This window comes from Ornithorhynchus anatinus, chromosome 9 (genome assembly GCF_004115215.2).
Source record: "Ornithorhynchus anatinus isolate Pmale09 chromosome 9, mOrnAna1.pri.v4, whole genome shotgun sequence".
NCBI lineage: Eukaryota > Metazoa > Chordata > Mammalia > Monotremata > Ornithorhynchidae > Ornithorhynchus > Ornithorhynchus anatinus.
In genome coordinates this window covers 15303225-15317994 of record NC_041736.1, presented here as the reverse complement: position 1 = coordinate 15317994, position 14770 = coordinate 15303225, and the positions used below count along the sequence as shown (strand labels likewise).

The following is a 14770-nucleotide window of genomic DNA, read 5'->3' as shown; positions in this document are numbered from 1 at the left end:
ATTCCAAAAGGAGAGTTACAGTTACTTCCAAAATTTTGAAGCTTAAACTTAGTAGGCATCCCTTAAGAATGTGATGTTGGCAAGTTTTTGGTACTCTTGCTTGGCAAAAGCATTAAAGATGATGTCAGCTGGCATCATCCTTTTAGGGATGAAACCTTCTCCTTAAAGTACATTTAGTATGTATAAATGAGCAAGCTTTTCTTCCTAAGGACTCTGTATGACCTGAAATCAGAAAGACGGTCATGTATAACACCCAGAACAGTACGCTATTACCTTAAGAATGAGAAGTTTTTCTACTGTGTTTTCCCAGTTTTGAATGGAATAATAATGAGTACATATGCTTTTTCCAAAACAAACTGAAGATAGTATTGTTGCTAATGTCTCTTGTGTTGGAACAGATCCAAAACAAATTATTTACATGGAATTGGGTGTCCAAAAGGGCACTAAAAGCCCTCTACTTCTTTTTCAATTTGCCTAGCCATATTTTCCAGTCTAAAAGTTCAAAGAGTTAAAGTTGCTCTCACACACTTCCAAATGCTTAAGCACTTACAGGAAATGAACTAGTTTAAATCTTCTCCTAGCTGCTTCTGAGGATCGCAGGAGAAACCATCCAGAATAGACATTGATCGTGTTAGACTCCTTTCACAGTTGGCCAGGCAAAACAAACTCCAGGACTCTGGATAGACTTTCCAGAAGCTATTGAGAATATCCTGATTATACAATATGAGGAGACCAGACTGGGGGCAGACCAGACATCTTCTGGAAAATGTAAAATGTGCCACTTACCTCCAAACCCCACACCCCATGTATCAATGATGAAGATGAGAAATAAGGTGAGACCGGTTCAGTTACCCAAGAGTCTTTTGGAAAAAATGGATGGCACTACTTGCTGCAGGTACTCTGAAAAATGACCACAAATTTGGGGATTCTTGCCACTAGCAATTAAAATAAAAGAGATGGGGAATACAAAATATCTTCAACAGAGTAGCTTGGAAAATGGAGACAAATGTTACAACTGAGGCTAACACTTATTTTTCTATGAATGCCTCTCTACGTTTAAACTAATATCAATCAGTGATATTTATTGACTGATTACTATGTGCAGAGCACTGCTCTAAGCACTTGGGAGTGTATAATGAAGCTAACAGACATGTTCCCTGCCCATGATTAAACGCTTAGCATTCATAGTAGCCAATCCTAAAAGTGAAGTGTGAAAAGGAATACTCTCTTTCCAGAGAGTGTGCTTTGGGTACGAGGTATTTTGTCCCATTTTCTACTCATAAGTAGGAGTACTAAGAAAAACCTTCCTTATGCTTATCAGTAAGCATAATGTCTCCTTTTGTTCAAAGATTAAGGATACAAAGAGGAATATTTCAGGCACTGGAAAGATAGAGTAAACTGTTCTCCTTCTCCATCCACTTCTGTTCCTCTCCAAAGATAAGTAGCAAAAGGATGAATAATGCATAGCATGCACTCCAAAATGACATGTGTTTCTCATATTGAGACTCGGGGTGAAGCAAGGGGACAAAAGTACGCATCGCCCTCGGTAACACAATCTCTTGGCACTAGCGCAAGAGCGCAATTACAAAGAGACCCGTGTAGTAGTCTCACATCACAGCTCCACTGGAGGAAGGAGGCAAACCAAGTACTGTTTGAACACGGCTGGGCAACTGGTTGGCTTATAATTTTATGCCGCTGCTTATGCCAACAGAGAAAGGATCACGGTGGCCACACTGGTTTCTCTGCTGGACTAATGAGCTCATTTGATACATGAGTGTGGGAAGAGATGTGGAACATGGAATCAAACCACGATCCCTTCTGAAATCTTCCTGCTACATGTTACAACTCCATGTCCCAGTACTACTCTGCTGATAGACTGACCCCAAAGACGCACACACACACGTAAAATACACATTTCACTGAAAGGATATGTTTTAAAAAAAAGACAATACGAAAAGGCATCGTACTTTTGCCTGTGAATGTTGCTAACAACTGTAGATACTATGTGTTATAAATAGCTGGATGACTGTCACGGTTCATTTTAGGCTAAACACACCATTTGCTATGCTGGTACTGTCAGGATATGGGGCGGCATATTTTGGAAAAGAACACTGACAGTGCATTACAATTCCAAAGGACCATTTTCCCGCCTTTACCTCCTTATCACAGAGGCTCTCCTCTTCATTTCTCCAAACTCTGGCCATGGTGCTGAATTCAAAGGACACCATTCATTCATTCATTCATTCATTCATTCATTCATATTTATTGAGTGCTTACTATGTGCAGAGCACTGTACTAAGCGCTTGGGATGAACAAGTCGGCAACAGATGGAGACAGTCCCTGCCGTTTGACGGGCTTACGGTCTAATCGGGGGAGACAGACCACAACAATGGCAATAAATAGAGTCAAGGGGAAGAACATCTCATAAAAACAATGGCAACTAAATAGAATCAAGGCGAGGGAAAGGTGTGGTGGAACACCCCCTTCTGTCTCATGTTTCTAGGTATCTATAGCTGGTTTGTTGTTTTTTTTCCCTACGTTCAGGGCTAAAAGTATACCTGGGATTAAGACCAAAGAAAGCTCATCTTTTGTACCACTGGAATACCTATCATTGTAAACTCTTTAATCACAAGGACTATTTCTTTTTTTTTTTTAATGGTATCCGTTAAGCTCTTACAAAGTGCCAGGCGCTGTACTAAGCACTGGAGTAGGGAGAAGATATTCAAGTTGGACAGAGGTCACGACCCACAAGAGGCTCACGGTCAATCCCCATTTTACAGATGCGGCAACTAAGGCACAGAGAAGTTAAGTGACTTGTCCAAAGTCACACAGCAGACGAGTGGTGGAGTCGGAATTAGAACCCAGATCCTTCTGACTCCCAGGCGCATGATCTATCCACTAGGCAATTCTGCTTCTCCTGAATATTGTTTATTCACAAATACCTAGTGCACTGATTCTTTACACTTCCAGTTCTAAAATGGATTTAATAAATTTTAATCAGATTTTTCTTTTTGGAGAGGTTTTGTGTTTTTTAAAAAAACAAAGATGGTAGAAATCAGACTGAATTGCAAAAGCCCCAAAATTTCACATCTGAGCTGACTGCCGTATAATTATATGTGCCTAAAATTATATAGACGATATAATGATACTATAGTCGATTTTACAGTTTAGTTTTCCTCAGCCTCTTGGGGGCTATTTTTTAAAGAAGCTATAGAAAGCTCCAAAATACATGAGCACAACTTTATCAAATGATATGACATCCGGATCTGCAAACTATACATCTCTAGATGAGCGGCATATCTTTATTATTTATCTTCTAATTAGGGTATAGAGATTGTAGCTTCTCACTGTTGCTCAGTTAATTAGAAAGAAATTGATCTTCAAGTTACTGAGTTTTGAACACAGGCATCTGATTTCAATCAAGCTTTACTTTCCTGTTTTCCCAGTTTATGTCCTTCCATAGATTGCCAAGGATTCATTCAAGCTTACTTCTTAATATTAAAAGCATTCAAAAGCTGGAAGCTCAAAACTGCTAGAACTGTGACAAGAAGGTTGTTATATCAGGGAAGAAGTTAGAGGAATATCATGTGAAACTTTCAAAGTTTATTTACTACAAGATTATATCCACAGAAGCAAAGAAAGTTAATAACACAAAATCAATTATACAGCTGATAATGACCCAGCCTCCCTTAATTAAACTGGTATGTTCTTGAGAAGGTAATCTAAAATTATCAACTTAATTAGAAACAAAAAGAAAATACTTGATGCTGAGGGAAGAGATGTGTCCTGATCTTATATGTATGCTGGCTTTTTGAACTTTTTGAGGGATTGGCTTCCCACATTCATAACCATACAACTAAACAAAGACCCTGTAAAGAAATGATTGAGGATTTGCCATTTCAACTATTTCTCCGACTTTTTAGTTCTGCTCCTAATATCTCTCAGAGGATCCCAATTTTTCATCTGGCAGATTGTTCAGGTTTTCAGAAACGTATGCTATTTCAGAGCTACCTGAACAAAGAAGTGGAAAAACAAGACTGTTATTGTACTAGCAATGCTGAAAAGGTGTGTGAAGTCAAACTAACCTGGGTCCATCAGCCTCCAGGCTAAGGTACACACACAATTTTGGCAGTTCAATAACAGATGCAATGGCTCTGAAAATGTGAGTGAGATGAACCTCAGGTTGAAAGCAGCTATAATCTGATGAAATTTCATTTGTTCCACCAGAAAGAAATCCTCGTACATAGCAGAGAGGATGCAACCTCTTTTCTTTTTACTGAGAACTGTTTGGACTGGCTTATTAAACTAATTTACACCGTTTTGAAACTTGAGCACATAGAGTTGAGTGAGAAGTCAGTGTTATTCTCAGCCTTAAAGTAGAACCACAGCGACCTTCAGTCACTCATTTTAAAACTATCACCCTGATTTAGGATTTTAGGGAAATTCTCCAAGTATCTGTTTATATAAATGTCCTATGTAGGTAGTCTTTGTTTAATGGCAACATGTCCATTGAAAACATATTTGTTTGTGTGTGTGCGTGTGTATGTGTGTGTGTGCACACACATGTGAGAGTAGAGAGCAGGTAATACCTCATCCTGAAAATATCCCTCGAGAAAATCAATTAATCAACAGTTTTTATTTGGTGCTTAACTGTGTGCAGAGTAGTAGGTTGTTTTCTTATGCTATCCAGTTGTCTCAGAGCCATAGAGACGCCATGGACATATGTCTCCCAGAATACCCTACTTCCATCTGCAATCATTCTGGTAGTGAATCCATAGAGTTTTCTTGGGACAAATACAGAAATGCTTTACCATTGCCTCCTTCCTTGCAGTAAACCTGAGTCTTCACCCTCTATTCTCTCCTATGCCGCTGCTGGCCAGCACAGGTGAGTTTTGACGTGTAGCAGATTGCCTTCCACTCGCTAGCCACTGTCCAAGCTAAGAATGGAATGGGTATATCTCTGCTTGACTATCCCTCCCTTAGTTGAGACTGGTAGAGTACTGAAAACTCTCCAGGAGTGATCCTGAGAGAGGCAGGCAGAGTAGTAGGATTAAAGGTATTTATGGATCAATCACTGGGTGCACTGTGTTCATTCAAATGTATTTTTTGAGTGCTTACTGTGTACAAAGCACTGTACTAAGCACTTTGGAAAGTACAACAGAAGCAAGGAGGCACATTATCTGCCCATGGAGAGCTTACATTCTAATGGGTGAAGCAAACATAAAAATATTTACGGCACTGGACTAAGCACTTGGGAGAGTAAAATGGAAGATGCAATCTGCCTACAAAGCTCTTGTAATCAAGTATTTCTCTATTTGTTAAATTGCAGTGCTTTTGGATGGTTCCAGAAACCTAGGCAGGAGGTAATGAAGGAACTGGCTAAACATGGGAAGAGAGGGTAAATTTACAAAGGATGCAACTAGCCCACAAGCTCTTGGGTGAAGCCACAGACCTGCTGAACAAAAATGGTGAGGGCAGCAGAACATAGATATGGGTAAGGAAGAATCTGGTACTGTGAGCTCAGCTGCTAACCAAGACAAAGGACAGTGTTAGAAAGCAACAAAAGAAAAAAGGTTTAGAAGATGCATTCCTGTAATAGAGCTCACTTGGAATAAATTCCCAATTTAATGACCGAAAACAGGGGCAAATGAGTTCTGCAGAGAGCCAGCTATATTTTACTTACAGAGAATCCTCACAGACAATCATTATAGCACACATCGTACCCGATGAATAGTCGTGTACTCAAATTCCAGGTCTCATCCTCTCAAACACAAGAGCTTATGAACCTGGCCTTTCCAGTAATTTTCAAAAATGCAAATACCAGTTATTTTTTGCTCAACTAATGTAAACAAAAAAAGTTTTGAGGGCAACCAAAAAACCCTATCGCCCTCCCTCTAAATATAAAAAATTCAGACTCCCCTTCTAAAAATCCTAACTGTGGAATCAGAGATTACAAATGCTAAAAAGAGCCTGAAGAGATCCAGCAATCCAAGTTGGGCTCATGCAATCCAGGCTCCTTGCGGTGCCTAAACCAACCAGGACAGATGGCAGCCTTCTCTTTTAAAAGAGGGGGATGGAGGCACCCCGGTCCAGTGTTTAACCCCTTTACTGACATGATGTTTCTCTATGTCTAATTGAACTCCTACTCCAATTTTAGCCCATTTTATCTTGCTGTGTAGGTTTACTTATTTGCAGTGATTTCTTTAGTCTCTATTTGTGGTTCCCATATATCATTTGCAGAGACATTGACCCCAGAGAACTTCACAACTCAGAGAACTGAGGATCAAAAATGTTGCCGTGAACATCTGGACAGAGCCTTGAATTCCTCTATAGGGAAGCAGCGTGGCTCAGTGGAAAGAGCCCGGGCGTGGGAGTTGGAGGTCACGAGTTCGAATCCTGGCTATGCCACTTGTCAGCTGTGTGACTGTGGGCAAGTCACTTAACTTCTCTGGGCCTCATTTACCTCATCTGTACAATAGGGATGAAGACCGTGAGCCCCACGTGGGACAACCTGATTACCCTGTATCTACCCAGCGCTTAGAACAGTGCTCTGCACATAGTAAGCACTTAACAAATACCAACATTAACTCCTCATGGCAGGAAGGTTGAAATTGGATTGGAGGGGACCTTTGTTCTACATGGCCCCGGGGTGTATCGCTACCATATAAATATTTGGCCGGGACTATACGGACCCAAGATGCTCTGAAGTCGTAACTACCCGGGACAAAAAAAAAATTCCACACTTGGGTGGTTCCCTGAAATCCACCCAAATGCAACTCGAGGACACAGATGAACTCTAGTACCCCCACAGTCCCAAAATCCCAGTAGGTGATGAGGGCTGCATCTCCACTCTCACAAGGTTTATAATCCAGTTTTTAGTTTACTATAAGCAAAGTGCTAGGTACTTTACAGAAAATGGGATTAGATAAGGTCCAAATTTCCTAATGCAAAAGGGTCTTTACGGGCTTCTAGATTGGCAGCACAGATCATTAATTTAATCACAGCAAGCAGCATTTCAACCCTGACCTACTTCCTGCTTTGCAAGCAGCAATAGCAAAATTTGAGTTTGGTGCTGAAAAAGGATACGATAATACCACATCCTGTAGCTCATTCTGAACAATGGAACCTTTAGGCCTAAGACCATTGCACTGAATAACCACTGAAAAGATTCAATTCTTAAAAAGTCACCTTCACTACGAAAAAGATTAGATAATCTGAGTAAAGCATTTGATTTACCAGGATCCATATATGCACAAAACAAACAGCAAAATCCTTGAGGGCAGGTATCATCTCTTCCAATTTGAATGCATTCTCTCAAGTGCTTAGTACAGAGCTCTTAGCACAGAAGATGTCAATAACTACTATTCGTTGACCGACAAACAAATTCAAGGAAAAAGCATTGCTACTATTAAGACAGTTCTATGCTCTTTGTAATGCCCTACAGGGCCACTTATTCAACGATTTAGGCCCTTTATCTTCTACAATGGAACATTGCCATGAGAGTTCATCTATAATTAAATCAACTAATTATATTTGTAAAGTCTCCATAATTTTGAGGCAGTCAGATGGGGAGGAATAGCACTTCTTTTAGATGAATACAATTTTTAGGTTCAATGTCTGCTTTCATGAATAGCATCTGTACATCTACTAGCCTACAAAACTGGTTCCTGGGACAGGTGCCAAGACCTTAGGCAAATCACTTCACTTCTCTGGGTCTCAGTTCCCTCATCTGTAAAATGGTGATTGAGTCTGTGAGCCCCATAGGGGACAGGGACTGTGTCCAATCTGATTTGCTTGTATCCACCCCAACATTTAGTACTGGCACATGGTAAGCGCTTAACAAATACCACAATTATTATTATTATGTTTTCATACAACCCAAACAATCATTTAAGCCATATCAATGTTCTATCTGAAATATAAGTAAAGAAATATGCAAAAACGTATAAACACACTAGCAGAATTGCATGTGCTTCATCCAGAGGAGGGAGAAGAACAGTGCCCGGCACATAATAAGTGTTTAACCAATACCATTAAGGAAAAAAATGGAGAAATTGCAATCAGAAGAGAAGGGATCGTGGGAGGATAAGATCACTCCAGGTCTAGGAGAGGGGAGAGAATCTGGAAGGGCATAGGAGGCGGAAAGCATCCAGAAGGAGAGAGGATTCTGGGAGAATATGACACCCGGGTGGAGGACCTGAAGCACTGGGCACTTAGAAGGATGGGTGCTTTGGTAGGGGAGAGGGTGTTCACATGCAAAGCAATTATGAGGAGAATTGACAGATCTGAGAAGAGAGGAAAAAGTGCAAGAGGAAAAGGAGATTTCTGGAAAGGGCACCTCACACAATTCCTGGAACTCCTGCCTGCCATTTTGGATTAATTCAAAATGGTAACTGCCAACTTGAATCTGTCTGAGGCAAAAGGACACATGAGCAAGCGGAAGAGCAGTTAAGTGGAGTGTGTCCTTTATGACCTTGGTGGGAGCTGAAGGGAGGCCCTATCAAGCTTCACCCTAGGCTAATAAGGACCATTTCATTCCACTTCAACCCCATGACACCATGACAACCCCAGGAAGAAGTTGATGTAATTAGCATCTTATCTACACCAACAAGCAAATACTTAGGAAAGGTTAATAGCATATCTTGCACTAAGGTGTGCCAAATGTCAGTATCACAAATGTTTTTTTTTTCTTTTTTGGAATTGTCTTTGGGGAACAGATGGCATCACAAGAAGCTTAAATTGAAAGTGCAGCCTATGGAGCTCCTGTAAAAGTGGAGGAGCTGTTGAATTCACCATTTTTCAACAAGGAATAAATTTCCTCTTGCTCTCTATCCAAGTGTCTGCCAAAAAAATCACAAAAATTCTCTTTGAAAGAACTTACTAGATCTTTCGAAAACCACTTCAGAGAGATTTGAGTAAATGTTATTATCTGCATTCTATCCCAGAGGTCTGGGTTGCTTGCATCTTTTCAATCAGTGGTATTTATTGAGCGCTTATTGTGTGCAGAGCACTGGAGGAAGGGCTTTGGATATTACAATACAATAGAGGTGGTAGAAATGACCCCTAATCAAAGGAGCTAACAGTCTAGAGGCGGAGACAGACACTATCCTTTGCCTCTTGGTTTTTTTTCCAGTCTTTAATGAGACAAATTTTTAGAAATCTAGAAATTACATGGCTCACTCCAGTTACGAAAAAATACTTCACAAAATAAACTGTGACATAACTTTAAAAATTTAGATACCCGAATTATAATTCAGAGGCTTAGTTACTCCTGGGAACTCAATTATAATAATAGCTTGTTCTGAAGCTTTGCCAACTGCTTTATTAGAGAACAGAATAGTGAAACATGCAATGGATTATTTACAAGTAGCAATATTCCCGGGAAGTTAATCAATTTTCCTACAACCTACGTTCTCCCTTCTACCTACAAAATGTCAAAACTAAAATCCATCCTCTCTGTTTTGCAATTTTCACAGAAAGATAGGGAAGCATCAAAACACCCCATGCTAATTTCCTATTAAATGGGTAATGATTTTTTGGAGAGGGGCACAGTAAGGTACTCTTGGCTTTCATGCCAGTAGATTACTCTAGGCTTCTCTCTCTCTAGAGCCTGGAGTCTCCAAAGAAAGAGGGCATTTCTTACTAAGCCTCTTGGAGTGTTCAGTGTTCTTTTTTAAAAGCATTTTTTCATTTGAAATCTTTGACATGTGAGGTGAAAATTCAACGTGCTCTCACCTAGAGCCAGAGTTGACTCGAATTCTTTCCTCTCTTCTCTCCCCCCTCCCACAAAGATCTGACTCACCAATTGGATTTCTGTGCTGGAAGGAAAATTCCCCCTACCCTACACCCACTATTTTGAAAATAAACACTTTCCACCCAAATATAAAAGATTTGTTTTTAAGGATTGGAAATGGAGTGCAGGGTAAAGGGTAGGATCCATTCTAGCCTGCTCTGGATCCAGCTGGATTCTATTTGCTGCCAGCCTGACAACCTGTTGCGCCATGACACGAGCCGATTTGACTTGCAGGGCTCTTTTGCAGTGACTGTTCTGCTCCAAGATAAAATCTCCAAGAGGACTAGGCAGAGGGCAGGGCTGGGAATCACAAAGATTCACCAATTCCCCTGGGTGCCCTATCTCTCTCCCAACAACATCCTTACTCCATTGCTGAAGCCATTCAAGAGAGCTTCTTTGCTGAGTATCACAGTGGTCATTGGTTTCAGAAGATATCTATGTCTGCCATGATTAACTTGTATCCACTCTAGTGCTCAGAACAGTTCTTGACACACAGTAAGCACTTAACAAATATCATTTTAAGCGAGAGAGAAGAGAGGAGTGAGAGAGAAGGAAAAAGAAAGATAGAGAATCTGGACAGGCCAAAGGTTTCTTTCCCTCTGTTCAGCAGGATGGGAGGCTAGGACCTCTCAAACGAAAGGAAGACAATAGAAAATTCTTTGAAAAATACTGTGTACAATGTGATCCTTCTTTTCATTGTCTTTTCACTGGGAGTAATGATTTTATCAGTGTGAAATTGCAAAATGTGTATTATTGCCTCCTTATGTGCTGTTGGCGGATCAGAAATTATAGCCTGTCTATAAATGGAGTGTTTGGTATTTGGACAATTATTTATAATTAATAGGCATCACAGTTTTTAGCAGGTAATTTTACATGGCTAATTGAAGTAATTTCTTAATCTTCACTCCATTTAAAAAATGTATAATTAGGGCCACAAATGACTGCAAATTAGTAAGCATTTCTCCCACTTATTCCCTACTTTAATAAGCAATTTTTGCTTGGATTTGAATTGTTTTCTTCTTTTCTCTTGTATAACACCTGCGTCTGCTTTGAATGGGGATCCTGAATTGCTGCTGACGTTCAAAAGCGACTTAAAATTGCCATGGCAGCATGCAAAACCTCCTGTTTCAGATTCAAACTCCCACAGGCCTATTTTCTAGTCTTAAAACTCACAAGACTTTATTCTCCTGAAGTAAAAGCAGAAGGTGTGAGAGTCCATCATTATACAGCAGTCCTTTGTCTTCCAAAGTGATGCAATGGAATGGCAGGACCCTATCTACATATGCAAGTGCCTGAAAAGAACAATACATGAGCCAATAAAATCTACCATATTGTGAGCATTTAGCTGTAGATCCTTGTTGCATTATTGGGTTTCTCCCATACAGGGTCATAGCCTGATATAAAGAGCACGGAGCTGGGTTCTAATCCCAGCTCTGCCACTTGCCTGCTGTGTAAACTTGAACAAGTCACTTAACTTTTCTGTCCCTCAGTACCTTCATCTGCAAAACAGGAGTTCAATACTTCAATGATAATAATTGTGATATTTGTTAAGCGCTTACTATGTGCCAGGCACTGTACTTAGCACTGGGGTGAATACAAGCAAATGGGGCTGGACACAGTACCTGTCCTGCATGGGGCTCACAGTCTCAATCCCCATTTTACAGATGAGGTAACTGAGGCCCAGAGAAATGGTGCCTTGCCCGAGGCCACACAGCAGATAAGTGGCAGAGCCGGGATCAGAACCCATGACCTTCTTACTCCCAGGCCCATGCTCTATCCACCACACTGTGCTGCTTCGCCCACTTCTCCCTTCTACTTTGAGTGTGAGCCTTTATGATCTGGTATCTACCCCAGCACTTAGTATAGTACTTGGCACACAGTAAGCACTTAAAATGACAATTATCAATTATTATTTCAATGTGGGTTCTTGGCATTGAATCTGCAGTTTGTGAAGTCTTTGCTCAAAGACAGAAAGCCTCTAGAGATTGCTGCATGTCAGGTAGGTCTGTCTGCTGCAGTGGCTGCCAATCAGTGGTATCTATTGAGCACTGACTATGGGCAGACTACTAATTGCTCAAATGTCTTCGACTGCCTACTGCTTTTTCACCTTGGTTGAGATTGTACGTCACTGTGTCGTCATATTTCTTCAAACACATTTTTTTTCGTCTTACCACTCCCCCACATCAGCCTCCTCGTATTGAGACACTGACACTTGAAGCGCAGCCTCTTAGAAAGATGTTTCGTGAAAATGATTTGTCCATAAAATTCACTGTGCTCTTAAAAATCAAAACCCTGCTACGGTCATCTGAGCACATTCTGCCTCTTGAGGATTTCTCTTTTCAATACATTTGTTTTGGTTTCTAAAAGCACATGACTGGTGTGGAAATGCACCTGTAGGCACAAAATTCCATCTGGATTTCTTTCAAAATGAGTCAAAAATCAATGGGTCATTTTTATTTCCTTGTAAATGTCATACTGGCTGCTGAAAAAAAAATGCTCAAAAGCTGGCTGTCTCATTATGGGATAGACGGTATCTGACTCGTTAGTTAACTGAAAGGGGATTTGCTATTCTCTTTTTTCCTCAATTTGGTATAGTAGGACTCAAAACTCAACAGTAGACTAGGCTGGTGGAAATCAGAAATTCATTTCCAAGAAATCCTGTCCTAGGTTGTGAGTGTGTCTGACTTGATTATCTTGCATCTATTCTAGCACTTAGTACAGTGCTTGGCCCATAGTAAGTGCTTAAATACCAGAGTTATTGTTATGTCTCCAGACTGGGCTTGTGAGCCTACCTGTTTGATAGCTGCTCTCCAGGGCTGTGGTAGCTACTGACTCCCCTCACACCATGCATCAGGCCGGCCAAGGCTCTGGGCTTAATCTAGCCCTCCTCAGCAGTAGTGAGGGAAGGGAGATGGTAGGGGATACATACAGCTGACAAAAATAGCCTGAAATACATTCGGTCATTCGGGCAAACCACCTGTCATCAGGAGTTATGGGATCAGCTAGTGGAATGTGAGTCCAAAGATGTCATGTTGGTACAAAAGCAGATATGGGCTAAACCCAAAAATCTCTCAAGAAATACAGCTGGATCCTTCCAGACGCAGATAAGGAAGCATCCAGATTCTCCACCCATTCAGGCTCTTCTGCCATTGTCCACAATTTATTTATATTCTTATCCTTCTCCCCCTCTATACTGTAAGCTCGTGGTGGGGAGGGAATGTGTCTATTATATTGTATTCTCCCAAGTGCTGAATACAGTGTTCTGCACACAGTAGGCCTCAATAAACACGATTGATTAATTGACTCTAAAGGACATATTTTTCTCCTCAATCATTAATGTCATTTAACAGCCAACTACCTGGGTAAGGCTGTATTTACAGCGGCTTGAAATTTCATTCCAAATAGGTTCTAAACATCCTAACCAGCATAGATCAGATGTGGGTTCTTCAGAATTCCATGTCACAGTGGTCCTCACTGAAAATGGGATGTGACTAATATAAAGCTTTTCCACATAGACAAGAGCCATAAAACCTGAGTTCTTTTCAAACATTAAAAATTTCAACTGCTTATGTTTTTCCCCCCTAAAAAAATACATGGAACCATTTTACACTCAGGACAACGTGTTCTCTTATGGTTTCAGTCAAAGGCACTTACAAAGCATATGAGTGGCACTGGTTAATAGCTTTGGGAGGGTGGACTGTTCTCCATCAAATCCTGGAGTGCATACAAATGCTCTTTCCAGAAACACCAGGCATTTGACAAACAGCTCATCTCTGCTAAAATACTGATTCTCTGATGGCCACAAAAGTCACTGGGGAACAAGGACAATTTAATGATTTCAAAAAACGAAGTTACTTTGATGAACAGACTTCGATGAACAGCCACTGATTTGCTTTTCCTCCTGGTGTTGATATGAAGAGAGATATGAGCATTCTTCGAAGGAAAGTAGCATTTTCATTCATTCTTCCCCCACCCAACAGAGCAGCTCTTGCTCCATGCTGCACTTTGCAACATGAGATGACCTGATACACTTGCTACAAACGGTTAGGCACCATCTAGTTTAAAGAAATCAATAAAATTCAGGACTTAAGTAATTTCTTGGGCAGAACATTTTTCTTCTGCTGCCCATGAAAAATAGAAGCTATATAATACAACCTGAAAAACTGAATAAAGAACAAAAGAAAATTGTGCTTCCAAATAGGAGAGGAGAAATTGACCCATAAAAAGTACAACAGGACCCTTACCAGTTTTAAAGGTGATCAGAAATCTTAGTTAGCCTATTTGATCTAAGTCAAGAAACAGACCTCTGTAATCACTGACCAAAGTTGAGAATGATAGTGCCCATTCAAATCCCAAGAAGTGAATTTATATCACCATGCTAAAAATCTGTCAGGCCTTTTTGTAATTTTTTTATGTTATGCTAAAATCCAATCAAATGAATACTGAAATAATTATGCAGGCCTATGTAGAGGGCCTAGCTTTCTGTTTTGTACTTGCCATTTCTTTATAGAAGGCAGTTACGCTATCCACTGGCAAAATACATTTCTTCCTCTTAAAGAATTGGACTCCAACTTCCCCTGGGTCACAGCAGTGAAGGAAACAAATCAAAAGCAACAGTAACGGTGGTATATTTAAAAGTATCAGTGTTTTATCAATGGTCAGGCTTCCACTCCCATTTCTTTTTCTACCATTCGGGTGTACAAGGCACACTTTGTGTTTGATAGCATTGGCCAAGCAGCATTTCAACGCTTCTCTGCCCTTCCTACTTAAGATGTTTTGCTGGCAGCAGGAAGAGCCACATGTGCCAAATGTAGCTAAAAAGACCAGCAATCCTCCCTTAATTTGTTGATGAAGATGATATCACATGCTAAAACTGTGCTTTGGCTTATGGCAATACTCTGTTTACAGGGCCTGTTTTGTGTGTGTGTGTGTTGTGTGTGTGTGTGAGAGAGAGAGAGAGAGAGATTATTCCTTTTA

At 40.5% G+C, this 14770-nt stretch overlaps 1 protein-coding gene and 1 non-coding gene across 3 annotated transcripts in view; both read right to left on the bottom strand.

Moving 5' to 3' along the window:
- Positions 1 to 14770, bottom strand: part of CERS6 (ceramide synthase 6) — a 195089-nt gene that overhangs the window by 64803 nt on the left and 115516 nt on the right. The gene's annotated exons all lie outside the window — the stretch shown is intronic.
- On the bottom strand, positions 4896 to 5033 carry LOC114814491. The gene has a single exon (XR_003762283.1). It is a non-coding gene; the product is annotated as a small nucleolar RNA SNORA7 (small nucleolar RNA).